Below are 27,524 nucleotides of genomic sequence, written 5' to 3'. Positions count from 1 at the left end.
CGGATGCAGGGGAGAGCAGGTTTGCTGCTTAGGGGGATCTGCAATTCTGACAGCCACAGGGAGCAGAGAGGGGGAATCTGCCTATATACACTAAAGGTGATGGCTACCCCCCGAAAATATAAGACCTCCCCTAGCACATTTTTTGAAGGGGAAATTAATATAAGACAGTGTTTTATTTTCGGGGAAACACGGTAGATGTCAGGTAACTGTGAACGTGTGCACATCTCCCAAGGAAGCAGGCAGCAGTGCTGTGCTGCTGATGCACAGCAGCACAGCACAAAACCTTGCCTCTTGTCACGTGACACCATCACATGCACAAATAGCTATTATTCGCCTGAGTAATGCTCTTAACACGCAGCCATCATGAGTGAAGCTTTGCCAGTGAATGAAGGATTGCCAGTAATACTCATGTAAAGGCCTGCAAGTTACTTATCACCTAGAATAGGATACAGCCCTGTGTCTGTTGCATTCAGTTGCTACAGACAATATCATTGAATGCAGCACAATGCAATTATATTCCCACAGTGCTTTCACATTTAATGCAGTACAACGGCTTCTGATGGAGTAACACACAGCATGCTGTGTTTGTATTGAGCAACATGCACATTTACAGTGGTATTGAAACTTACTTTCATTGCACTGTGTGCTTCCCTGTATAGTTGTACCTCATGTCTAATGCGTGGTGTCTGAGGTGACTTTTCGGCACATTGCAATGGTGAAGCAATGTAACCTGCACAGTGAGACCCCTAGGCTGGCTTCACACTGCAAATTGGCAGCAGCGGTGCGGCACACGCACTGCACCACCAAAAGCAGGCCTTCAGGGATTACCTCATTAGTACGTGGTAATCCATGTCTGGCATCTAGAGATGTCCCGAACAGTTTGCATGCGAACTTAGTCGCGGCCAAACACAAACTTTATGGCTGTTCGACCCGCCCCCTATACTACATCATTGGGCTAAACTTTGACCCTCTACATCACAGTCAGCAGACACAGGGCAACCAATCAGGCTGCACTCTCTCCTAGAGCCCCTCCCCCTATGTAAGGCAGCAGGGTCGGCCATGTTCTCACTCTGTGTGTTGCAGTATTAGTGAGAGAAGGGAGACATTGGAGAGATAGGGAAAGCGATAGTTAGGAGGTCTGTTAGCTTGCTCTTTGCTGATATTTGTTGCTGAAAAGCACCACCAAAACAGCTCTTTTGAGAACTAATGTTCTTGCGATGTGTTTTTTTTTTTTGTGTGTGTGTGGCCCACTGACACTTGCATATACAGACCTGTCTGTCGCAGCTGGTTCTTGCTAATTTCTATACTGTGCCAAGCCCAGCACATTTAGTGCCTACCTTTTCACTGCACCGGTGTGTGTGACAGCTGAACATTGTATTGTAATACCAGTCACTGTATACCTTTCACTGCACCTGTGTGACAGCACGCAGTTTTATATACCAGTCACTGCATACCTGTTCATTGCACCTGTGTGTGTGACAGCTGCATATTGTATTGTAATACCAGTCACTGCATACCTGTTCACTGCACCTGTGTGACTGCACGCAGTTTTATATACCAGTCACTGCATACCTGTTCACTGCACCTGTGTGACTGCACATTATATTAGTCAAGTCAGTGCATACCTTTCACTTCATCCCTCCCCAATATGGACAAAACAACAGGCAGAGGCAGAGCCAGAAGCAGGCCACCTGGTAGGTCTGTTCGAGGCAGTGCTGTTGTGATTTTGTGCAGCCTTTGACCAAAGTACAGTGTTCAGAAGAAGGCACGTGCCATCATCCCACAATGTTGTCAGGACGTAGTTGACTATTTAACACAGAACACCTCATCTTCCTCAGCTTCCGCACGGAAGCGTGACATATCTTCCTCCTCCTGCTCTGATTCTGGCACCCCACTTAACACTCCGTCGGGAGCCATCACCAAAGTGCCATCATCCCAGGGCTCAGTGGTGTGGACATTTTTTTGTGTGTCTGCCTCAGATGAGAGCAATGCCATCTATACTCTCTGCCACCGATAATTGAGCCATGGAAACACCAAGACCCGCATAGGGACAACTACCTTATGAAGGCACATGATTACAAAGCACAAACTGCAATGGAATGACCACCTGGGGAAAAGCAGCACACAAAAGCAAAGCCACACACCACTGTGTAAGATACCATCACACAATTAATTCTCAAAAAAGGCAATACCCAAAATGTACCGTGATGTTGAAAGGCAAGTGGTGTCATCTCTGGCACACAGTGTCTGGTCAAGGGTACATCTGACCATGGATGCCTGGTCTTCAAAGCACGGTCAGGCCTGCCCAAAGACTGTCAGTCCCCACACACAGCATCTTTGCCTGCATGTCGTGTGACTGCCTGCCCCAAGACTAAGTCGGTCCCCACACAGCATCTCGGCCTGCAGGCCGTTTGACTGCCTTCTCCGCCACCACCAACAGGGTCCAGGACTCCAGGTGGATTCCTGAATTTTTAAGGCTGCTGCTAGCAGTGGACGCTAACAACAATAATAATTTTTCTGGTGCATGTACATGCCTGCCTATTAATTTTTCTGGCTGCACTGCGGCTGCAACAACAAAACAAAAGGCATGTACATGTGTCAATTCCCCTTCGTGATTGTTACCTTGCTGCAGTGAAGGGGCTTGCATATCACAATGAAGCAATGACCGGCTATATGAGTGTGTTGGGGCAAAACTGACCCAAGAAGATAATAAGGTCATTGCTTCATTGTGGACAGACAAAATTTGATCAGCTAGACCAGGCATGGCCAAACTTGGCCCTCCAGCTGTTAAGGAACTACAAGTCCCACAATGCATTGCAGGAGTCTGAAAGCCACAGTCATGACTCATAAAGGCAAATGCATTGTGGGACTTGTAGTTCCATAACAGCTGGGGGGCTGAGTTTGCCCATGCCTGAGCTAGACACTAAGTCACTGTTGTTCTGTCATTGAGCTACCTCAGCCCGACCATATGGGCTTGAAAACCACCATCGCCTACACTCTCGCCATGGTGCGCACTAGTCCAGCACGGCCATCACTACACAAACAGCTGTTTGCGGTGCATTACACAGTGAGTTTGGTCCGTCAGTGTGAAGCAGTACACTAATTACACTACCTGATCCATGTATAGTACACACGCAAGATGTCTTCAAGCACTTTAGGCCTCCAATTTAGGAAAGCAATGTGATTTCTGCCCTCAAATCTGTAATTTTCCGTGGGACTTTTGACATGTATCCCACTCCGCCATGCCCCCCTCCAGGTGTTAGACCTCTTGAAACATCTTTTCCATCACTTTTGTGGCCACAATTAGTGTTTGTAGTTTTTCAAGGTTGCCTGCCCATTGAAGTGTATTGCGATTCACATGACTCGCCGGTTCGCAAACTTTTTTGCAGGTTCGCGAACAAAAAAATGCAGGTTCACGCCATCTCTACTGGCATCACTTCCTGTTGGGCAATAAATGATGTGCGCGGAAGTGCATTTCTAAAATATGCTTCAGCGCATGCATGACACTAAAAACTGTGGCAGGGGACCATAGACTTACGTGACTTCTGGTCCTACGCAGGTCGCCGTAGGAGCCGCGTGGCAAGGTAAGTTTGGATGCGCGTTGGATAGGGCACTTCCAGCACAGCATACCACAACAAGGGGAATGTGAACTTACCCATAGACTTTCATTGCCTTGGGGCATGGTGCAGTAAATGTACCCTATCACCATATATATAACAGGATGACTTGATTTATTCCTCTATGCTAGGATCACCAACCATAATTAGCATAAACTTGCAATCTGCAGCTGCTTTCACTTTGATGGAGTCATAGATCAGCAGTTACTATTAGACTGTTCAATAGAAAAAGATGCTACCATTCAGTTCAGTTGCAGACATACATTGCCACTTATCCTATTTAAAAATCCAAATAAACTTTATGGATTTCCTAAAATGTATTTTTAATTACTTGATTATGAACTAAAGGCCCTGAAAAAATAATCTTTTCATCTAAATGTGGTAAAATGCAGTCTGACATAATATATCTCCCAGAGTGTTTAAGCCCCACTGCTCCACAATTCAGTATTTTAAAGAGAAAATTATATTCAAAATGCATGTATTAGTGCAGAACAAATTCTTTTCAATCAAGCAGTCTGTATGCAATGAAATGTTAAAGTTAGTGACTAAAACGTATCTGTTCATTGAGCCATTCCTTGGTAAGTTGTAGAAAATTCAAGGGATTGGTTCAGTAACCTGTGAAGTCTGTGGCTCAAGTAATTACAGCGTTTCAGGCTTAATGACTTCAATAAAATAACATTTGAAGTATAATGCAAGTAATATCAAAATGCATTCACTTGTGTCTAGATGCTTTTATAATTATAATTTTGAAGTAATTTCTATTATATGATGAAGGTTAGAAGGTGAATTGGAATACAGCGTTCTACCATGGGAATAGCGAGATATTATAAACCGTAGAAGTTGGAAAATGACTGTCTGTGCGCAATAATGATGATTTTCAGACATCTTCTTTGCGTTGTAAATTGTATCTATTTTTGTATGATAATAACTTAGTGTATTGCCATGTAGATTTATAGCGCAAGTGAAATCTCAGCTACAGCTTGCTCTGTATTGTAGGAAAGTGTCATAAAATTATACATATACATTTAGACATCTACATGTAAGTTCTTGAACAATTTGAAAGTCATGAAAATCCACAGTATGTGGCAAAAATCCAGAGGGGTTTTCAACTTTTGGCTAAGGCCCCTTTCACCCTGGCGCTGTTTTGCCACAGGGTAACACTAAACCAATGTAAGTCTCTGGGGCATTTCATACCTGGTGCAGTGTGATGTGATGCACTGCTTATTGATGCGATGCATCTCCAATTTGATGTGCGGGCAACCAGAGCTGGGACAATGTCCTTCAGCACCCAAGGCTGAGACACCAAAGTGCGCCCCTCCATCCCTCCCACCCCAGCCGTCACACACTGATTGCTATTAGACTAAGACTGCCACAGGGCCCACAACCTCCCCAACACCTTAATATCTAGTTCTCTGGCCTGCAGTCACTGCTATGTATCCCCTTTTCTTATTTCTTTCTGCTTCAAACACAATTAGGAATCACAGCTGAATGAATTGTGCGCCCCCTCCTACACTGCGCCCTGAGGCTGGAGCCTCTCCAGCCTATGCCTCGGTCCAGCCCTGCGGGCAACAACGCATTAGGGGCCAGCATGCCCGGTGATGTGCCACGACCGGAAGTCATGTAAGTCTATGGGACGTAGCTTTTTAAAATTGTTCGGCATTCGCGTTGCCATGCATGCGAGGAAGCGTATTTTTTTCAATACACTTCTGCACAATTCTAATTTCCTCCACAGGAAGTGAGCACTAGAGAGCCTTACTTCCTGTTTGGCCTGCAGCCAGAAGGCAGATTACTATGCCATCTCCGAAGGCTATTTTTAGCATTGCGGTGTGATGGGCTCATCGCAGCACAGCTATAGAGCTGGTTAGTAGTCTGAGTATCCAGTAGTGCTGGATGGTTTAAATTGCCTTTGGCAAAAAAAAAAAAAATAATTATATTATTCAGTATATATATATATATATATATATATATATATATATATATATATATATATATATATATATATATATATATATATATATATATATATATTTTTACAGACCAACTGTTCTCATGATGGGTACAGCCTTGATGGGGCACGTACATCAATGCAACACCCTGGACAGTGTGCATTTGCCAATCAAATCTGCATTTATATCAGGAAAGCCTGACTTAGAGAGTTAAAAAAAGGCATATAGACCTCTAAATAAAAGTATGAAAGTGCTAAATGGTGGGCACTTTAAGCCAGTGGAAGCATGCCTCACTGATGGAATAGACATGTTGGTCCTGGTCAAAGCCTGTTTTTGTTTACAAGACTAGAGACTGATGAAAATTTTTTGTACACTGTATATACAGATCTCTAGATTGAAAGCCTTCGGGCAGGGTTCTCCTCCTTATGTCTCCTACCTGTTCACGCACCTCTATTACCATACACCCATCCTATGGATCTGAGTGAACTCTACTTGCCTAATCATCCATCCAGTGACTGACTAAGCATTACCATGTACTCATACTGTGCTGCGTGATCTGGTTTTTCTTGTATTCCTGTATTGTCTTATCGCTGTATGTCACCTCTAAATATTGTCTGTATTCTCATTGTACAGTAATATGCTTTATAAATACAATAAATAAATAATAAATAAAATAATAATACAGATGCATTTATACATTTATACATGCTGTAAGGGTTAAGGGTTCTGACAATTAGACTCTTGCTGGCCTTCATTCCTGCTGTTTAAAATTGCAGAGTTTCTGAGCATGAGTAATGATCTATTGAGATTTCTCTTCATTTCTTGATCCTTTTCTGCTGTCAAAAGTGCTTCTCACAGTCATACAAATGTTTTATGACCTCCTATCAGATATCAAAGCGAGAATAACCAGCAATATCTGCAGTTGTACTGAGTTTGACTGCAGTGAGACTGAAATTTAAAGCAATGGGTTATTAACTCTTACAATCTTATTTCTCAGTATATTGATATATGCTTTTTACACAGGTTTTCTATCAAGGACCACTATCTTGAAAAATGTTACAATTTAAAATTCATGAGTACGCATATGTACAAAATGTGCATTTGTTTCAGAGTAAAACATACTATACATTTCTGTCACTTGCAGTTGGTTGTAAAAATATGGTAGGTTTGGGACCAGCTCCCCATAGGGGATTGTCAGGGTTTACTTTATTTTCAAAAACACTGAACGGTTGTTGCTATGTCCAAATGCCAAATTAGTATGCAAATCAGGTGAGTAGGAATCTGATCAGCATTGTAGAGATCCTATCTAGGGAGTGATTTTGTAAAGAATAAAGAGAATACCTAGAATCCCTCATGAGGAGAATGGACTAGTCCAAAACCTGTCAGATTTTAGCTGCCTACTGTAAGTAATTGCGACATAGGAGAAAAGTTATGCATAGTACTCGGGGAGAAATGTGCTTTTTATAAGTATGCGCTCACATGTATTTTAAATCTTACAATTTTTTCACGATAGTGGTCATTAAAGTAAAGTACACTGTACTATACTTTGCACACCACATAAACACGCCAGAAAAAAGCCTAAGCTTTTATGAGTTGTTGATTCTATTGTTAGGAAAACAGCAATGGCTTTTAGTTATGTGAACAATGTTGAACATATTTCTGATTGCTTTAAAACACTTACCTTACAACCCTTTTGATTCTGTTTTAGATAGAGTAGTTCTATTCATTTTCCATTATTGCTGTTTTTAAAGTCCCTTTGTGGTTTACAATATGTCTTTTTTTAATATCAAATATTTTTTTTCAGCTACTGCCAGCATAACAATGCTGAAAAGGTACAATGTGAACAGTCTGAAATCCAGGCTAAAATTCAGTAGTCATTTTTATCCAATTTTTTTTGTCCCTTACATGCTGAATGTTTGATTGCGCTATAAGCAGCCTCCTCTCTTTCTGCCCTGACTTGATAGCTGTTTGCATAAATTCATTTTGAAGCAAATTATAGCATTGCATTTTTTGATTCATTTTGGGGTATTAGCTATTGTCCAAATAATTTTCTTTACAATCAATGGGCTATTAATGCTTTTTGCGTGCAATTTTCTTTATTAACTGCATTAGGTTCACATATTTTCCCACATGCAGACACACATAGGCCCTTATTTAATTCACTTTTTCCTAGGAAAAATTTTTTTATTGTCTGTTTAAAATAACTCTTCAGTTCTCTGTAACTGAAAAGGTACGAAAATGTATGTGAAAATGTACTGTCAAAATTATTCTGAGTATTTTTTAGGCCTACAATGGAGGCAGTTACAATGTTGTACATTACATCAGTTGACATGACACATTTGATATTAAAAATGTTTGAGGATGGCATACAAATTTGAACCTCTTGAGAACCACAGGCTTACACCCCCCTAGTGACCAGGTGATTTTTTACAATTCAGCACTCAGCAGCTCGAACAGTTTATTACTTGGTCATTCAACTTAGCTACCAAATTAATCTTACCTCCTTGTCTGCCCACCAACAGAGCTTTCGTTGGTGGTATTTGATTGCTACTGCAATTTTTTTAAATTATTATTTTTTTTTATAAATTAGGCTAGTTTTTTTATTCTTCCCACCTTTCCTCCCTCCCCTCGAGATCCAATCACTATGATTGCCTCTCATAGGCATCAGCCTATGAGAGGGATTAGATTGCGTGCCACTCCTGGGGACAGCTGAGTGAAAGAGTTGCCCCCTGTACAGCACTGTGCTAGATTGCATCGCTGTACAAATGAAAAGAGCAATTATTTTTTTTAACAGCATGCTGGCTCTGATCGTGGCTGGAAGGCTGATCACGGATCCCTGCTCTGTGCTTCATCAGGAAACAGGCGTGCACACATTCCCTGCTGATCCCCTCCTTAAGGACCTGATGCCAATTGGTGTTAGGCGGCCCTGGGGGAGCCACTCTGCTACTGCCCATAGGTGTTAAGCAGTCACAGAGCAGTTAAAAGTGTAACACATACATTTGGAATAACACATTTTCAAGCCTCTCTGAGGACTGGCATTCTTTTACATTGAGCAGGAAGGATGGTGTAAATACAGAATTAAATTGTTGGCAACATGGCACGTTCAGTTGAAATATGTGAAATTTTGAAATTTTAGATCACATTCAAAATATAATAGATAAAATTGTAATGACACGCAATTCTGGTCTCTGCAAAAGTGGCTGCAAAAAAATTGTTTAGGTAGGTAACTGCGGCAGACATACTTGATCTTTATTTGAAAACCCTAAAAGCTACATGGGATTTTACTGGGATTTTACAAGCATTTACTGTATGCTTGCAAAAATAATTAAATACATAATTTTTGTTGAATATTTTGCCCTTGCTCCACCTCAACTGTGCCACTGTCTGGGTTTCGGTACACTTTGTACTCCTTTTTTTAAAAACAATTGTGGCTGCAGAGATGCCATGAAGGTTTCAGAAGTTCGTCTGGCATTAAAGTCAATGCGCTTACCACCAACAATTAGTTCGCAATCGTTCATGGTAACATTTGTGAATGCAAAATGGCGATGTTCGGCCATCCCTGTTAAAGTGTAGCTGTAGATATAGAGTACTATGATCTGAATTTCTCTTTCAGCTTCCTTTATACCTCCTTAAAACCTGGTACTTGAGCAACACTGTATATGTGCAAGTGAAAAGTAATAAAAATTATTTCATTTCTATGCCGTTACCGTAATTTTTCTTTACAACTAGTCAAATAGAAGGAAAATTGAACTAACTTCAATCATTTTTATAAATAATCTAACTGACAGATCTGCATTTCTGCTAATATGTTATGATATACACCTGTTGTGACCCAACATTGACAAAAAGAAATCTAGAATATTGATGAAGTGCAGCGAACAATTATATAAATAAAAACGTATAGGAATTCTTCTTTAATGTATTGAAGTATTAGTGTTACCCTAAGGGTAATATTATTGTACATAACTCTGAAACAGCAAAGTCCCCTTGATCGTTTGCATGCATGATGCAGAAGAGAAAGTGTTACATTACCTGGAGTTATTATAGAATTTTCTTTAAAACTGTTTCATTGATTGAATAAAACTGTAATGGAAAGGATTCTACTTGCTTATAGAATGTGTGTAATCCATCTTTGGCAAATGCTTGCTTTCAACACTGTTTTATTGACTGGGCATAAATAGGCATACAGCTGGAAAATTGCATACCTTCCCACCAGCATGATGATTTCTCATGCAATGCATTTAAGTATTGTGTCTGCTGTAATAAAAAATGAACAAGGCATGAACTCGTGACATATATATGAAGCCCTTCTACAGGTAATGTTATTATTCATACTCCAAGAATATGCTTTCGCGTATCATTTACAGTGGGTTATAGGCCTTATATGGTCTAAAAGTGCAAGAAAATCAAGATATAATGGCATCTCTAAAATTGCATTTAAGTGCAGCTTTATGTTTATTTTAACATTATTCTCTTTATTCAATTTACTTAGTTTTACTTTGACTCTTCCTAAGGGCCTGTTCACACTTATAATCGCAAAACGCCGGCGATTCTTGACACACACACACACACACACACAAACACACACACACACACACAAACACACACACACACACACACACACACACACACACACACACACACACACACACACACACACACACACACACACACACACACACACACACACACACACACACACACACTGTTTCCCAGCATGCCGCTATTCTGCACTGTGTGTCCTAATTTTCAAGTGCCCCTAAACTGTGTACTATCTATCCAATTCCCTAAAAACTTGTTCCAGCTTTGCAGTTTCACCAAATTGTGTCTGGAGTTAAGCATGACAGTAGAGTTCAAATCTATATGAACTTACTTTGAAATGTTATTATTTGAAAAAGACCCCAGGACTAATATAATGTACACCGTGGGTTGCCCCATTACAGTATATACAGTAGGTCCTCAAGGGTAAGAAGAATAATGTTTGCAAAGCAAATGAAGATTAAGATTCTTTCAACTGCCTGTGCCTACCCTATGATTATTGTTCTTGAATTGCAGTGCTTTGTCAAGCTACAAGGGCTCATACCTTTGACAAAGTGTAATGATTCAAGTGAAATGCTTATACAGTAGGGCCTTTTGTTGTTTAGCGTTTAGTATCTGCCTCTTATATACTTTAAAGATAATGTTATGCAGAGAGAAACAGAATAGCAACTCTCTGTGTCCAAGCTGCACCTGACTCATACTGGCTTCAAAAGGCTACTAAGCCTCTAAAAGGCACACTACAGCTGCAGCAGGTGCTGAGAACTAATTAAATGCTCACTGTTTCATCTTAAAAAAACTTAATTGTTTGAAAGAGATATCAGTTCCACATATATTGCAATACATATTAACACGTTAGAGATAATCTAACTTAAGAAGGAAAATCCTCTTGAGTCAGGTGACCTAATTATAGCTGCTAAGCTCTAAAGTGCTCACTAGGGTGCGTGTGCAGAGGAATTGATCAGACACTGCCAGGGCATGTGAGATTCATGAAGCCTGTGTATGCTGCTGTCCAGACTGAGAACAAGCATGTTTTGGCTCATGGCGGAAAGCAGAGCCGGATTAAGGCTAAATGGGGCCCTAAGCAAAGTAACTGATTTGGGCCCCCCATCATGTTGTAATAGAATCAGAAGATGCAGCTGCACAGCAACACGCCGCACACACTGGGGCAGCCGAGCTACTGGTTGCTATGGGCAACAGCCCGCTTTCCTCTGTGGGTGCACAATGCAGGGAATAGCAGCGGCAAAATTCAGAGTGAGAGATGAATGGCTTGGACATTTGCACTCAGGGGCTAGGGCACCCCTGTAAAGAGGGCGCCAGATATCACAGCAGCAGCACTTTCCCCCTGCATCTCCAGCCTGGCAATAGCAGAAAGCTCTGGACACCGCCAAACCGGAAGCCGTTCCCCAGACAGAATTACATAACCACCCCCACCACCGAATAACCGATTTCCTCCCAAATTTGACAGCCAACATGCAGCCTCCATCCCAGTGAATACAATAGTCCAGCAGAGAAGGCAGCCACAGCGGGGGAGAATGACAGCACCAGATGACTCACATTCACCTATTGCGATCCAAGCAATAGAGGTCCCATCATCCGGAGCTCATCTGTCTCCTCTAGAGTGCTGCTGCTCTGTTACTTCTACTATTACTACTACCTACTTCCTGTCTGATCTGAGAATCAGGAAGTTCAGAGCAAGCGGCTGCACTGTAGAAGAGACAGATGGGTTTCAGATGATGGGATCTCTATCGCTTGGATCATGAATAGGTGAGTGAGCATTTGCCATCTGCTGCTATCATTCTTGCTGCAGCTGTGGTTCTCTGTGGGAAGGGAGGGAGGCGTGGGCAGCGGCAGAGCGCACAGTAGCAGGAGGGGGACCTAGGAGGAGAGCCTGGCTCTGAAGACAATCAGCAGCGCACGGCATCATTTGACAAGATAAGACAAGACAAATAACATTTATATTGCGCTTTTCTCCTGGCGGACTCAAAGTGCCAGAGCTGCAGCCACTAGGACGCGCTCTGTAGGCAGTAGCAGTGTTAGAGAGACTTGCCTAAGGTCTCCTACTGAATAGGTGCTGGCTTACTGAACAGGCAGAGCCAAGATTCGAACCCTGATCTCCTGTGTCAGAGGCAGAGCCCTTAAAGGGACTCCGAGCAGTGCCTGTGGGTATGCCTTTAAGCATATCCACAACTAATTAATTACATCCTCACACCTACCAGCATGATGTTTGTAATTATATCCCCTTGGGTTCCTTATATTTCATTGCATTGTGCTGAATCGAGCTGCCGACTTGAGAAAAGTCATCCTGTGTAATACAATGTACTGTAACTATGGAAAGATGCATATCATTTTGAAGCTCTCTTTCTCCTCTTTCCAATGATAGATAAACTGCCACCCTACGCCTTTTAGTTTTTGCTATTTTTGCGATCGAATTTGCTGTGGCCGCAATTTCGATCGCGAAAATATTGAAAACTAAAAGGCATAGGGCGACCATTTATATATCATTGGAAAGAGGAGAAAGAGAGCTTCAAAATGATATGCATCTTTCCATAGTTACTGCACTGCTGGTTTATGTGCTGATGGGGCCCCTTTGACTCTGAATGGGACCCCAAGCGACTGCTTTTGTTGCCTGGTCAGTAATCCGGCCCTGGCGGAAAGGTATAGCTGGCTGCAGACTGAAAAGTGAAGGTAGTTTTTTTTAATAAAGCTAAACTACTAAAAAGTTCAATGATGGTTTCTATTTTCTTTCTTAAAAGTATAAACACAAAAAAGTGCTTTGCTCTTAGAACATAATAGCTACCCAGAGCAAGGCAAGTCATTTCAGTGCACGCTCTTCCCCGCCACGCACTGTGCCTGACCCGGGCGTCACCATAGACATAATGTTATTATGTCTATGACTGCACAGCAGTGTAATTTGGGTGCCAGGATTGGCTGGACCCTGAAATTCTTCTCCCTCCGGTTTGGCATCCAGAGATGCCTGTTAGGACACATATGTGCATGTAGGTCACACTTCTAGATCCCAGGAAAATGTTATTGCATTACCAAACGAGAGACACAGAAAATTGTCCACTGGCAGGACCCAATGACTGCAAGAGATGTGTTCCACAACAGTTAAATAGGCATTATCTAAACAGCAAATTTTAAACATTTGGGTTTTTATTTTTGGGACTTTGATGACTTAGGCCCATATGTAGTTCACTTTTTTCACCTGAGTTTTTCCCTAGTTGATATTTTCATAACTTGTAAATAAAATGCATTTTTAATCACCAGCAAGCAAGAAAATACACAAAATAATTTTGATAGTACTTTTTTCACCTCCTTTTTGGTACTTTTTCAATTACAAAATGCTGAAAATCTATTTTAAAAAGATGTAGAAAAAATATCTCCTAGGAAAAAACTCAGGTGAAAAAGTGAATTGCATATGGCCTTTAACCACTTAAAGCGGATCCGAGATGAAAAACTCACTATAACAAGTAACTTGTATATATATCTTATCTAAAGTTTAGATAGTTTACACAGCAAATCTAGCTGCAAACCGCTTTAATAGATTTATGATTATTTACAATGACAGCAGCCATGTTGTTTGTAAACATTACACAGAGGCAGGCTTATCTGCATCTTGAGCAAAAAAAACCTAATCCCCCACCTCCTCCCTCCTCCCCTCTGCCTCTGAAATCTCTGGCTAGTAATACCTTCCCCTCCTCCTGCCCAGACTGAGCTCCCATGAGCCCTTGCTACTGTCTGAAAGTGCTTTGGCTCTCTGAAAACCTGTGGGCGTGGCTTGCTTAGTTTTTAGGGAATTAGAGTATTAAAACAAAAACAAAAAAGTATTTGGCATGAGGAATGCCCTATAAACAATAGGAAAGGAACACAATTATGCAATGAGTAAAAGTTTATCTCGAATCCACTTTAAGCCCAAAGGGTTGTTTATTTTTTGCACCTGAGCAACTTTCACCTCCCATTCATTTGCCAATAACTTTATCAGTACTCATCACAATGAATTGATCTATATCTTGTTTTTTTCCGCCACCAATTAGACTTTCTTTGAGTGATACATTTGGCTGAGAATTAATTTATTCTAAATCCATTTTAACAGGAATATTAAGAAAGAAATGGAAAAAAATCATTATTTCTCAGCTTTTGGCCATTATAGTTTGAAATTAATACATGCTACCATAATTAAAACCCATGTATTTTATTTGCCCATTTGTCCCGCTTATTACACCATTTACATTATGTCCCTATCAAAATGCATGGCGCCAATATTTTATTTGGAAATGAAGATGCATTTTTTCAATTTGCGTCCATCACTATTTACAAGCCCATAGTTTAAAAAAAATTATATTAATATACTTCTTTGACATGCTTATTTAAAAATTTCAGACCGTTAGGCAACTATTTATGGTTGTTTTTTTTATTGTAATTTTTTTTTCATTAAAAATGTTATTTGGGTATTTTTTGATGTGGGAGGTAAACAGCTAATTTTAAATGTTAAAAAATGTATTTATTTAATAAAAAGTGGATGTGGGTGTAGCTTTACTATTTGGCCACAAGATGGCCACAGTCAAAAAGTCCTGGGAGTGATCGATCTTGCTCCCAGGAACAAGAATGAAGACAGGGAACTTTTTGAACACAGACAAACCGCAGCGTCTGATGAGATGCTGTTGGCTTTTCTGCGGGGGGCTTCGATCAATGAAAGTGATCTATAATCAAGCGCGCACGGCCCACGGGAATGCACGCAGCCCAACTGAATGAGAATGTTCATCCAGTTGGGTTTAAGTGGTTAAAGAGAACTCGAGGTGGGTTTGTCAAACCATCTTAGGACACAGAGGCATGTTCTGTATACAATGACCTGCCTCTGTGTCCTTCCAGTGTGCCTCCAGCCCCCTCCCCCCCGGCAAAATGAAGGACCCTTCAATGGAGACTTATACCTCTCGTAAGAGGAAGAAGACATGCTCTAAACTACAAAAACTTACTGAGTTTTTCCCTCCAAAGAGTCAGTGGGCATTGTCATCAAGAAGCCAAGATGGCGCCGGCGGCGCGTCGCTTCTGACAAGCTGCCACTCAGAGAGGGGACCTGATTCACTACTTCAAGCAGACGAATTTACCGATAATCCGCTCTGATTTAACCCCCAGAGACCCAAATATAGAAAAAAACTTCAAAAAAATGTTTCAACCTTTCACATGTTGTTATAGGAGGCTTGTGATGCCTAAATCAGTGTTTTTTTTTATTTTGACATTTTAGTAACTTTTTGGGAGGATGTTGTAAAATTGCAACGCTGGGCTTGTAGAGTGGCAGAAGTTCAATAGTATCACTCACACTCTGAACACATGTAAGGAACAATTAAGTTATTTTTTACTTTACAGTTTATAAAGACCCACATAAGTTCATGTATATGCACAATAACAACAGTATAATAAAGAAAAAAATTAATTTTTATTATCAATTTAATACAAAAAATGAGTATCATATAAAAAAACCACTGGATCCAGACTATGGCCTCGATTCATCAAGTGTTACCGAACGCTTTCCGAATGCTTTATCGAGCATTCGGTAATTTAGCGCAAGCATGTAGCGGAAGTTAGTATTCATGAATGACATCGCAGGTCAATATCGTGCGTGCGGTAATTGTGCGGTAAATTTTCCGAAACTAGTATTCAAGAAGCAGAAAGGGGGCATGTCAGGGCGGTAAATTCCAAGTGCAGTATCGCCTGCACTGCCCTGTCGTTATTTATGTTTCTGCTGTCGGTGTATTTAACAGGAACCTGTACTGAGTAAAATTATTTAAAATAAGCACATGACGTAGCTGCAAATGAATATTACATCCTTACCTTTCCTCTCAGAAGCTCACTGTTTTCTTCTTATAGTGATCCCTTCCAGTTCTAACAAGATTGTCAGGACTGAAATATACCAGTTGCTGTCAGTTATATATCAGTTATATATCAGCTGCTGTCAGTTACAACTGAATGTGCAAGGTAATGTCCATGTTTCTCTATGGCTCAAGTGGGCAATATTACAGTTTAATAGTGTGCTGACCAGGAAGCTGTTATGGGGTAATGGCCTTTTGGCCCATGAATTTACTCTAAAGGCTCTATACAGTAGGTAGAGACATACATAAATTAAACAAATTAGCTAATTGCCAGCACCTAACCACAGGTATACAAAAACTCTAATTAAATTAGCTGTTAAAGAACAGGTGGTAACAGGGGATAACAGTTGATACAACAGGGCACAAAAAAAGGTTAGGAAGTCTGCAAGCAGGACCCTGTGATGTACAAATTGGGTGCCTGTTTACAGTGGATGCATCAAACAATGAAAAATGTCATCAATTACCATATGTATTGGCAGGTCTGAGGGCTGCAGGAGATAGGCATTTGTGGAAGTTCCAATGACTTTCCTGTCAGGCAGGAACAGCCAGGTTTGATATTAAGGCCTGGTGCACACCAAAAACCGATAGCAGATCCGCAAAACGCTAGCGGTTTTTGAAACGCTTTTTCTTATTTTTAGGAAGCGTTTCACCTATTGTTTTGCGTTTTTGGGTAGCGTTTTTGGTGTAGTAGATTTCATATATTGTTACAGTAAAGCTGTTACTGAACAGCTTCTGTAACAAAAACACCTGCAAAACCGCTCTGAACTGGCGTTTTTCAAAGCGGTTTGCGTGTTTCCTATACTTAACATTGGAGGCAGCAACGCCTCCGCAATCCAAAAAATTCCTCACCCCGGGAGTATGCGTTTCAGCAAAATGCCTCCCGCTCTGTGATCCACCCCATTGAAATACATTACCCACGCGTTTCCACAGCCGCAAGCGGCTGTAAAAACGCGAGAAAACCCGCTCGGTGTGCACCAGCCCTAATGCTGGGCATACACGGCTCGATGCCCCCTTATCAATCGAGCCGCTGATGGCTCGATTGATAATATCCGACGTGTCCGATCACCGTGGGGATCGATTCCGTGCTCGATACCCGCGGCCGGACAATAACGGCGAATCGAGCGGGAGATAAGAAGCGCCGGCGGGGACGAGTGGGAATCGATCCGACAAGCGGGGACGCAGCGGGAGTCGATCCGGCGGCTAATCGGCCGCCAGATCGACCCATGTATTCCCAGCATTAGTCCATTTTTCATGTTTCAACTTCACACTTTCCATTCCACAACTCTTATCAGGTAGACAAATTATTCAATTAGTCATGCAAACCCCTTCATCCTTGCCTCAAAGAAAACTATCACCTTCTCAAGTTTACTATGCAGACAAAATCTTGCTACCACTATGACCCACTGTTGTAAAATTACAACATAGAAATAACCATCTCCAAATCTCTCAATAGCAGTATATTTGATGATGTTACAAAATCTGCATGATCTACACATGTTAATTATCACAGAAAAAAATATTTCAAACTTTTTATTTACTTGAGTCTTGATGTATCCTGTCCAAAACAAGAAGATGATATACTCCAAAGCAGGCAACAGAGTTGTATGACTTCATGGCCAAATAAACAGACCTATTTATACATTCAATCATCCAATAGTGTTGCAGAACTGAACAATAGGTCCTATTAGTAATGTACATGAGGTTTTAAAAAGAAGAGAATGGGGGAGGGTTTTTTTTTTTAGCCTTAAATGTGATGTTGTAATATTACAACACTGGGTCTCTGCGTGTTAATCCAGACCAGGACGATCTAACATCCCCTGACTCCTCATCTCCGGCCTCACAGAGCCCTGCAAAAGGACGTTAAAAACTATCGGAGAAACCAAATAAGGTAGGCCGCATGCAAGCACAGGGGGGGCCTCCTCCAGAGGGAACCGATTGAACTCTTTCCAGTTACGGCGAGCAGCGCGGGGAAAAGGCGGGGAGCAGCGCTATACAGGAAGCGGGGGAGCGTTGATGAATGACAGGCAGAGGTGAATAGCAGGCTAGCAACAATCTATGTGTCGCTAGCCTGGCGCTTTTTTTAATGGGGGACAGCAGAGGCGGCGGGGGGGAGGGACTGGAGGCACGCTGGAAGGTCACAGAGGCAGGTCATTGTATACAGAACATGCCTCTGTGTCTTAATATGATTTGACAAGCCCACCTCGGGTTCTCTTTAATGTCTATCAACATTGAAAAACAATTAACAGCAAAGAGGAAAATGGTGTGTTTATTAAGCATCTAATTATGCACATAAATGAATGCATTATGTATAAATTACCTCACTCTGTAGGTAGGTGTTATAGTCCAGAGCATCTTATAGTCTGAAAAATATTATCATTTACTAATGTTAAAAAAGACAATAGTTGAGTCAATATTTTGAGCAGACTGTAAGGTATGAGTAGTACTTTGTTAAAGCACACCTACTCATACATGAACATAGTTTTACAATAACAATTTGATTTAAGATGTGTAGTTTATCAGCCTTCAGCACCGATCCTAGTGGAGTTGCCACCTTAAAGGGACTCCGAGCTCTGATTAAAAATATAATTAGAACTTACCCGGGGCTTTCTCCATCCCAGCCCTGGTCGGGACGTCCCACGCCGGCCTCCTGGCTCTTCTCCCGGCGGCTGTCCGCATAGCGCGGACAGGCCGGGCCCCCGGGTGACACTGGCGAGTGTCGGGCCTTCTCCTTCCGTATACGTCACGAATGACGTCACACGCCGGCCGCCGCGCGTCATGACGGCCGCCGGCGTGACAGCACCGCGCATGCGCGATTTAACCGCACATGCGCCGTGCTGTCACGCCGGCCTCCGTCATGACGCGCGGTGGCCGGCGTGTGACGTCATTCGTGACGTATAGGGAAGGAGAAGGCCCAAAACTCGCCAGTGTCGCCCGGGGGCCCGGCCTGTCCGCGCTATGCGGACAGCTGCCGGGAGAAGAGCCAGGAGGCCGGCGTGGGACGTCGCGACCAGGGCTGGGATGGAGAAAGCCCCGGGTAAGTTCAAATTTTATTTTTAATCAGAGCTCGGAGTCCCTTTAAGCTTCATGGCACATTGATTTTCTGTTGGGGTTCCTTCCCTTAGCCTTTGAAATTCTACTTCCACCACAGGGCAGCTGTGCTAGATTTGGCTGACCATGGGTTACCCTAGTACTTGCCATATCTAGTCAGCATTCTTTTTTCCACCACTCAAAGAGGCTTCTGATGGGAGAATGGCAACTCCACACTTTGCTTTAGCCATCGGGTTCCCAGGTTCCTGTAAGGCATTCATGACTACCATAGTGGCACAGGGCCAACAAAGTGTCCACCATACTTCACTCCAAGAGCCAATTAGTGTTGGGTGAACAGTGTTCGCCACTGTTCGGGTTCTGCAGAACATCACCCTGTTCGGGTGATGTTCGAGTTCGGCCGAACACCTAATGGTGTTCGGCCAAACTGTTCGGGTTCGCCCGAACTGCTCAATGGCCGGCCGAACAGGGGCCCTGTTTGGCCAAATACGGCCCCCCTATGGGGTTGCAGGCATAAGGGGGGAGCATGCCCCGATCGCGGGGGGGGGGGGGGGCGGAAATTCCCCCCACCCCCTCCGCTAGCGTTCCCCCCTCTGCCAGCTTCCCCATAAAAAAAGTTTAATGCAAGTTAAATAGTGCCGGTGGCTGGCAGTGGAGTGAGGAGGAGGAGGAGGAGTCCGAGTAGGAGACGCGTTGAGGCCGGGCAGCGGGCGGTTCAGCGGTAGTACCCTTGTGGTACTTCCGCCCTTTCTCTGACCTCACGTCCTCTACGTGATGACGCATACGAGGGTGCGCGTGACGCGTACCCTCGTATGCAGAGGACGTGAGGTCAGAGAAAGGGCGGAAGTACCACAAGGGTACTACCGCTGAACCGCCCACTGCCTGGCCTCAACGCGTCACTCTCCTACTCAGACTCCTCCTCCTCACTCCACTGCCAGCCACCGGTACTATTTAACTTGCATTAAACTTTTTTTATGGGGAAGCGGGCAGAGGGGGGAGCGCTAGCGGAGGGGGTGGGGGGAATTTCCGCCCCCCCCGCAATCGGGGCATGCTCCCCCCTTATGCCTGTGACCCCATAGGGCCCCAAAATGGGCATGTTTGGGGGTCCCATTGACTTCCATTGAGTTCGAACATCTGGCCCATGTTCGGCCTGTTCGGCCCGAACCCGAACATCCAGGTGTTCGCCCAACACTAGAGCCAATCCCTTACTTGATGTTGCCTAGGTCCCACCATTAGTGTTGGGCGAACACCTGGTTGTTCGGGTTCGGGCCGAACATGGGCCAGATGTTCGGCATGTTCGGCCCGAACCCCGAACTCAATGGAAGTCAATGGGGACCCGAACATGCCGCAATACGGCCCCCCTATGGGGGGCCGTATTGCGGCATGTTCGGGCGAACAGGGCCCTGTTCGGCCGAACAGGGGCCCTGTTCGGCCCTGTTCGGCGGGCATTGAATAGTTCGGGCGAACCCGAACTAAAAAGGCTGAACATCATCAGGTGTTCGGCCGAACTCGAACATCGCCCGAACAGGGTGATGTTCTGCAGAACCCGAACAGTGGCGAACACTGTTGGCCCAACACTACCCACCATGAGGAGGTTGTGAGTTTGGAACTTATATGAAGATGGTATTAATAAATTAGACATGTGGTAAGCTTTGGTACATGGGGGTCATAAATGTGTAGGCTAACAGTTTTCTTCAGTCATTTTGAATCTGCCCCATGGCTACTACTTTTATTAGCGATATTCTGGCCTAGTTTATTTGACTAAGGCTCTCTATTAATCCAATCCAATCCACCTTATGTTTGTTTTCAAGAGACAAAATATGAAATCAAATAATAATCACCATGGCTTGAGAATGTTAGTAAGCAAAATTAGATAATACATGTTTTTAAAGAGGAACTCCAGTGAAAATAATGTAGTAAAAAAAGTGCTTCATTTTTTACCATCATTATATATAAATGATTTAGTCAGTGTTTGCTCATTGTAAAATCTTTCCTCTCCCTGATGTACATTCTGACATGTATTACTTGGTGACATTGTTACTGTGGGCAGGTTATGTAGCTGCTCCTAGCTGTTTTGGCTGTTAGAGACAGCTGTTACAGCTAATTCCTGTCTGTGAACATTGTTACATTGTGGCATGTTTGCCCAGAGTACCGCGGTACTCAGAGCTTCTTGTGGAAGGGGTTTCAGCACAAAATCAGTCATACAGCGCCCCCTGATGGTCTGTTTGTGAAAATCATTATATTTCTCATGTAAAAGGGGATATCAGCTACCGATTGGGAAAAAGTTCAATTCTAGGTTGGAGTTTCTCTTTAAGGTTATATAGTAAACTAAACCCTACAGATTCTCGTTTAGAATCAGGCATTTTTATGTACACTCATGAATAGTTTTTTTTTTTTTTGCTCCCGAATAATTTATACAGCCCTGATTTTTTTTTTAAGTGATAATTATTTCCTATTCAAAGTAAAAGTAAAACTAATTGACATTTACAACATATTTTGTTTGAGTCCTTTTCCACCTTGATGCTTAATGGATTTGTCTGCAGTTACAAAATGATAGGAATTATATCTGGCATGAAAAATTTTAGATTTTTTTTTTTTTACACAGTATTTCTCTTTCTGCTAGAAAAGGTCAGTGACATTTTTCTGCTGTTTAAATTACTGAGGAAGAATGTGATCTATTATAGCTAACACAAGTACAATAATTTCCATAACAGCATAGGTATGATTGTGAAATCAAACTCTCGCAAGTTGAAAAGTGGCCTGCGTCCAGAATTATCCAATGCAAGTGAAAATTGCTTTTCATGCTGTAGTTTGCCTTGTTTTCTACTGATGAAGTACTAGCTCATCCAATCATATGCCTGGAAGACAGCCAATTTAAAATCAGCACACAAATTTTATATTGTTTCAGTTGGTTTACTGCATCAAGCTTAATGGGGATAGTTTTATTGCAGATGTTGGTTCGTACCATGTAAAATCATGCTGACACATTAGTAAAAATGAATAGAAATATAATATTAAAGGGTATTTTTATTTTCAGCTTAACTGTAATTTGGGAGCTGCTTCCAATTCATCTTGCATTAAAATTATGAACGTCTACTCATATTTTTGGTGACAACCCAGAATTCAAAAGACCTCTACTAAAAATGTGCAAAGAGAGATTGTCAAAATTATTTCAAAGATTCCATGTTAAAAGTTTTTTTTTTATATCACCATTAATGCAAACAAATCAGGGTGCATACAGGTAATACATTTATGCAACACTGTGCACAAAAGGAGAAGAACCTCTGCTATTTTATTTCCTAACACTAACCACCCCCCGCCTACGCCTAACACTAACGTCCCACTATCTACTCCCAACACTAACCACCCCTAAAGCAAGTAATTAAAGAGAAACTGTAACCAAGAATTTAACTTTATACCAATCAGTAGCGAATACCCCCTTTCCTATGAAAAATCTATTCATTTTTTCAGACAGATCATTAGGGGGCTCTGTATGGCTGATTCTTGGGTGAAACCCCTCCCACAGGGTGATGACAGTGCATCACAGCTCTGAGGTCCTGACATCACACTGTGGGAGCCTTGTTGCATCGTGGGAAATAACAGCTGTTTCCAACTGCCCAAAAAGCAAACAGAATCTCCTTCCAGTGACATCATCTGCCAGCAGTAAAAATGTCACCATGTGATAAATGTTTGAATGTAAATCAGGGTGAGGAAAGATTTTACAATGAGTAAACACGGACTAAATCATTTATACATAATTATTTTAAGAAATTAGCGCTTTTTTATCACATTATTTTCACTGGAGTTCCTCTTTAACTGGCTTAACTAGGTCAGTAATTAAAAAGCCCAGAGTTAAGCTACAATGTAGCTGAACCCCGGTGGGTTACTGCTCCCAGCTAGCAGCTACATAGCCACTTGCAATCTCATACTCATTGCCATCTCTGCAGAGTTCCACTACATAGTAGAAGAACTCCACTCCACCTCTATTTAGCTTGGGCACCTTAGGCATCTGCTGTATTTTTTGAACAAGACTAAGTCCAGTACTGTTATTTAGGTCAGGCAGCCCACTATTTATTTCAGGCGCCTTCAGCACCCAAATTTACATCTATAGCTGTTATGTCAATCTCTTAACCACTTGAGGACCACAGTGGTAAACCCCCTAAAGACCAGGATATTTTTATCAAAATTGGCCACTGCAGCTTTAAGGCCAAGCTGCAGGGCCGCACAACACAGCACACAAGTGATCCCCCCTCCCCCCCCCCCCCCCCACCAACAGAGCTATCTGTTGGTGTGGTCTGATCGCCCCCCCCCCCCCATGTTTTTGTTAATATATACAGTTATGTTAATATTTTTGTATTTTTTTTACTATTTTATAATTTTTTTTTCATCCCTCCCACCCCCAGCCAGCCAATAATGGCGATAGGCTGTCATTAGAGATGGCCCAAATGGTTTGCCGGCGAACGGGAACCGGCGACCTTCCGGGGTTCGCGATCGCGGAGAACCACAAACGTTTTCGGAAGTTTGATTTGCCCCATAGTACATCAGGCTACACTCCCTCCTGGAGCCATCATCACAGGGCTCAGTAGTGTGACAAAATTTTTGTGTGTCTGCCTCAGATTAGAGCAATGCCATCTGTACTCTCTGCCACTGAAAATTGAGCCGTAGAAAGACCAAGACCCCGCGTAGGGACAACTACCTTACGAAGGCACATGATTACAAAGCACAAACTGCAATGGGATGACCACCTGAGGAAAAGCAGCACACAAAAGTAAAGCCACACACCGCAGTGGAAGATACCAGGCCGTAATTATTTCTCAAAAAAAGTGATACCTAAACTGTACCGTGGTGTTAAAAGGCAAATGGTGACATCTCTGGCACACAGCGTTGGGTCAAGGATCCATCTGACCATGGATGCCTGGTCTGCAAAGCACGGTCAGGCCTGCCCGAAGACTAAGTCAGTCCCTACACATAGCATCTCTGCCTGCATGCCGTGTGACTGCCTGCCTCAAGACTAAGTCGGTCCCCACACAGCATCTCTGCCTGCAGGCCCCTTGACTGCCTTCTCTGCCACCACCAACAGGGTCCAGGACTCCAGGAGGATTCCTTAACAATTCAGGCTGCTAGCAGCTGCCGCTATAATAATTTTTCTGGTGCGTACATGCTTGCCTAATTTTTCTGCCTGCACTGCAGCTGCAACAACAAAACAAAAGGCATGTACATGTGTCAATTCCCCTTCCTGATTTTTACCTTGCCATGGTGAAGGGGCTTGCGTATCACAATGAAGCAATGACCATCGGCTATATGAGTGTGTTGGGGTTGGGGGCACACCTGAAGATTGATAATAAGGTTGTTGCTTCGTTGTGGACAGACCAAATGCGATCATCTGGACACTCAGTCACTGTTGTTCTGTCATTGAGCTACCTCAGCCCGGCGACCATATGGGCTTGAAAACCGCCATTGCCTGCACTCTGGCCATGGTGCGCACCAGTCCAGCACGGTCGTCACAACACAAACAGCTCTTTGCAGTGCGTTACACAGTGAGTTTGGTCTGCCAGTGTGAAGCAGTACACTAATTACACTCCCTGATTGATGTATATGTTACGGCCAGAACCCGAAGGTTGGCCACTTCTAGTTCTGGCCGGCCACTTAGGGTTCTGGCCGGCCAATGTGCGCTGCGGCCAATGTGAGAAATGGAATAATTCCTGTAACGTTAATGTATCTTCTGGCCGCAGCGCAGCGGGCAAATGTCTCACATCTTAGTTAATATAATAAAATTAAGCCGGCGGCAATGTAACAGATGAAGCCACCGGCTTTTGCTCTGCCTCTCTCTCCTCCCCCGCCTCTCTCTCCTTCTCTTATGGCCAGCCGGGGGGGGGGGGGGAGGAGACACGCGTGTCCCCCAGGGTCGTTCGTCACGGCAGGAGAGCAGAGCGGGGAGGCTGCAGACATTGCTTTTGCCAGCACCCGCTCTGCAAGAACGGCAGGATTCCCTGCCGTGACAAACGACTCTGGGAGGACACGTGTGTGCCCCCCCTCCCCCCGGCTGGCCATAAGAGAAGGAGAGAGAGGCGGAAGAGAGAGAGGCAGAGAAAAAGCCGGCGGCTACATCTGTTACATTGCCGCTGGCTTAATTTCATTAAATTAACTAAGATGTGATACATTTGCCCGCTGCGCTGCGGCCAGGAGATACATAACATTACAGGAATTATTCCATTTCTCACATTGGCCGCAGCGCAGCGGCCAGCTCGCTCATTGGCCGGCCAGAACCCGAAGTTGCCGGCCAGAACTAGAAGTGGCCAAACTTCGGGTTCTGGCCGTAACATATACACATGCATGATGTTTTAAAGCACTTTAGGACTCCAATTTAGCATGCAATGTGATTTCTGCCCGTAAAACGCTGCTTTGCGTCAAATCCAGATTTTTCCCCGGGACTTTTGGCCTGTATCCCACTCATCCATGCAAAAATTTCAGATGTTATACCCCTTGAAACATCTTTTCCATCACTTTTGTGGCCAGCATAAATGTTTCTAGTTTTCAAAGTTCGTCTCCACATTGAAGTATATTGCGGTTAGCAGAAGTTTGCATGTTCGCGAACGTTTGCGGAGGTTCACGAACCAAAAATCAGAGGTTTGGGCCATCTCTAGCTCTCATAGGCTTCTGCCTATGAGAGGTGATGGCTCTCATGTGCCCAGGGGGAACAGCCGTGTCACACAACTGTCCCCAGTACAGCGCTGCTGCTGATCGCATCGCTGTACATTTAAATAGACAGCAATCGCCGCTCGGAGACTGAAGGCGGGGCGGAGCTGCGCCCCCCGAGCAGGAAATGCGCACGCACCCTGCGCACGATCTCTTGCAAACTGCTGCCCCAGGACTTTACGCCGATCGGCGTTAGGCGGTCCTGGGGCTGCCGCCGCGGCCACGTCCATTGGTGTGACGTGGTTGGCAAGCAGGTAACATGGGTGCCTATGGTGGCACCCAAATTTCCACAGCACCTTTGGTGCCCAAATTATTTCATAGTTGTGTTTTCTTATTTTTCATCAAAGAGTATTCGTGCTGTTTAAAAGTAATAGATTAAAATACTCAGAGGTCCAATACAAATAAAAAGTGTTCAATGGAATTATAAAAGTTTTTTCTTATACACATGTTGATCTATTGATCCATCCATCTAAACATCCATCTGTCCATCCCTCCATATCTATCTAAGGTTTGACAATACATAGAAAAGTTAAAATGCCCTGGCCTAATATGAGATTTTAAAAAAGACAACCTAACCTTCTAACATTAAAGTGTACTCGAGGCGACATGTGGAATGATGAGACAGACGTGTTTGTAATGTGCAAAAACCTATTAATAACCAGGCTATTTATCTTTTTTTTTATTCTGCTGCCTGAAAGAGTTCATTTCCAGGCTTGGAAGTGACAGCTTCTGTCTTGTCAGTACCTTGTATATACAGTTAACCTCAATCATAAGCAGATTACAGCCATAAAAGTTTTCCTGGCAGAATACAACTTCTGAGGTCAGGGGAGAGATAGAAAAAGGCCAATAGTTCATGTATTTTAACTCTGGGACACTTAATAGACTGCCATTGAGAAAAGACAATAAAACATTCAATCTACTTTGTGACTGTTTAAAAATAAAATAAAACCATAAAAAAAACATTTTTTTAAGAGTAAGGGGATAAATACAGTTGTTTATTTCATCAGTTTATTTTCACCACTAGTTCACTTTAACTGACACCTGAAATGAGAAGGATATGTAGGCTGCCATATTTATTTACTTTTGAACAACTCCACTAACTTGGCGTCCTGCTGATCTTTCATTCATCAGTAGTGTCTAAAACACCCACCTGTGTGACTTGATTAGTTGTATGCAACTAATCAAGTCACACTTCAGTCAAACACTTGATCTTCATGCTTGTTCAGGGTCCATGGCTTAAAGTGTACCAGAGATGACAAAAAATATACATACCTGGGGCTTCTTCCAGCCCCCTTTAGGTTAATTGGTCCCTCACCATCCTCTGCTGCTTGGATCTTCCACTATGGGTCCCAGTAATTCGTCTAGTCGGACGTCCCTGGTGCCCTCCCCCGTCGTGCTCCCATGTCCTGGAGTGTGGTGCACCTGCACAGTATTACTGCAGTCGTACTGCACAGGCATAGAACGCTCCCAGTGATGGAAGCATGACGGGATGCGCACTATGCCCCGACTATTTACCGGGACCCATAGCAGAAGATCCAGGCAGCGGAAGAGGACTGTGAGGGACCGATTAGCCTGCAATTGCTGGAGGAAGCTCCAGGTATGGATTTTTTTAAATCAATATCTCAGGTTTACTTTAAAGAGAATCTGTACTGTCCGATTTGTACAATAAAAAACATACCAATCAATTATCTGTGATCTCCTGAATCCATCTTTGCCGTCCCTGCCGCTCCCCGTTGCAATCCTGGCTTTTAATCCCCAGTTTTAGGCAGTGTTTACAAACAAAAAACATGGCTGCTAACCAGGAAGTTTTATAT

At 43.1% G+C, this 27,524-nt stretch overlaps 1 protein-coding gene and 1 long non-coding RNA gene across 5 annotated transcripts in view; one reads left to right on the top strand and one right to left on the bottom strand.

The window, feature by feature from the left end:
- The window catches only part of SGCZ (sarcoglycan zeta), a 1,116,694-nt gene that overhangs the window by 745,885 nt on the left and 343,285 nt on the right, over positions 1–27,524 (top strand). The gene's annotated exons all lie outside the window — the stretch shown is intronic.
- Positions 6,250–16,012, bottom strand: LOC137566716 (uncharacterized). The gene is made up of 2 exons (XR_011030972.1): positions 15,932–16,012; positions 6,250–6,511 (listed from the first exon to the last, which is right to left on the bottom strand). It is a non-coding gene; the product is annotated as an uncharacterized lncRNA (long non-coding RNA).

This window comes from Hyperolius riggenbachi, chromosome 1, assembly GCF_040937935.1.
Source record: "Hyperolius riggenbachi isolate aHypRig1 chromosome 1, aHypRig1.pri, whole genome shotgun sequence".
In the NCBI taxonomy this organism is placed as follows: Eukaryota; Metazoa; Chordata; class Amphibia; order Anura; family Hyperoliidae; genus Hyperolius; species Hyperolius riggenbachi.
The sequence above is the reverse complement of the archived record's forward strand: the minus strand, read 5'-3'. Positions and strand labels throughout refer to the sequence as shown.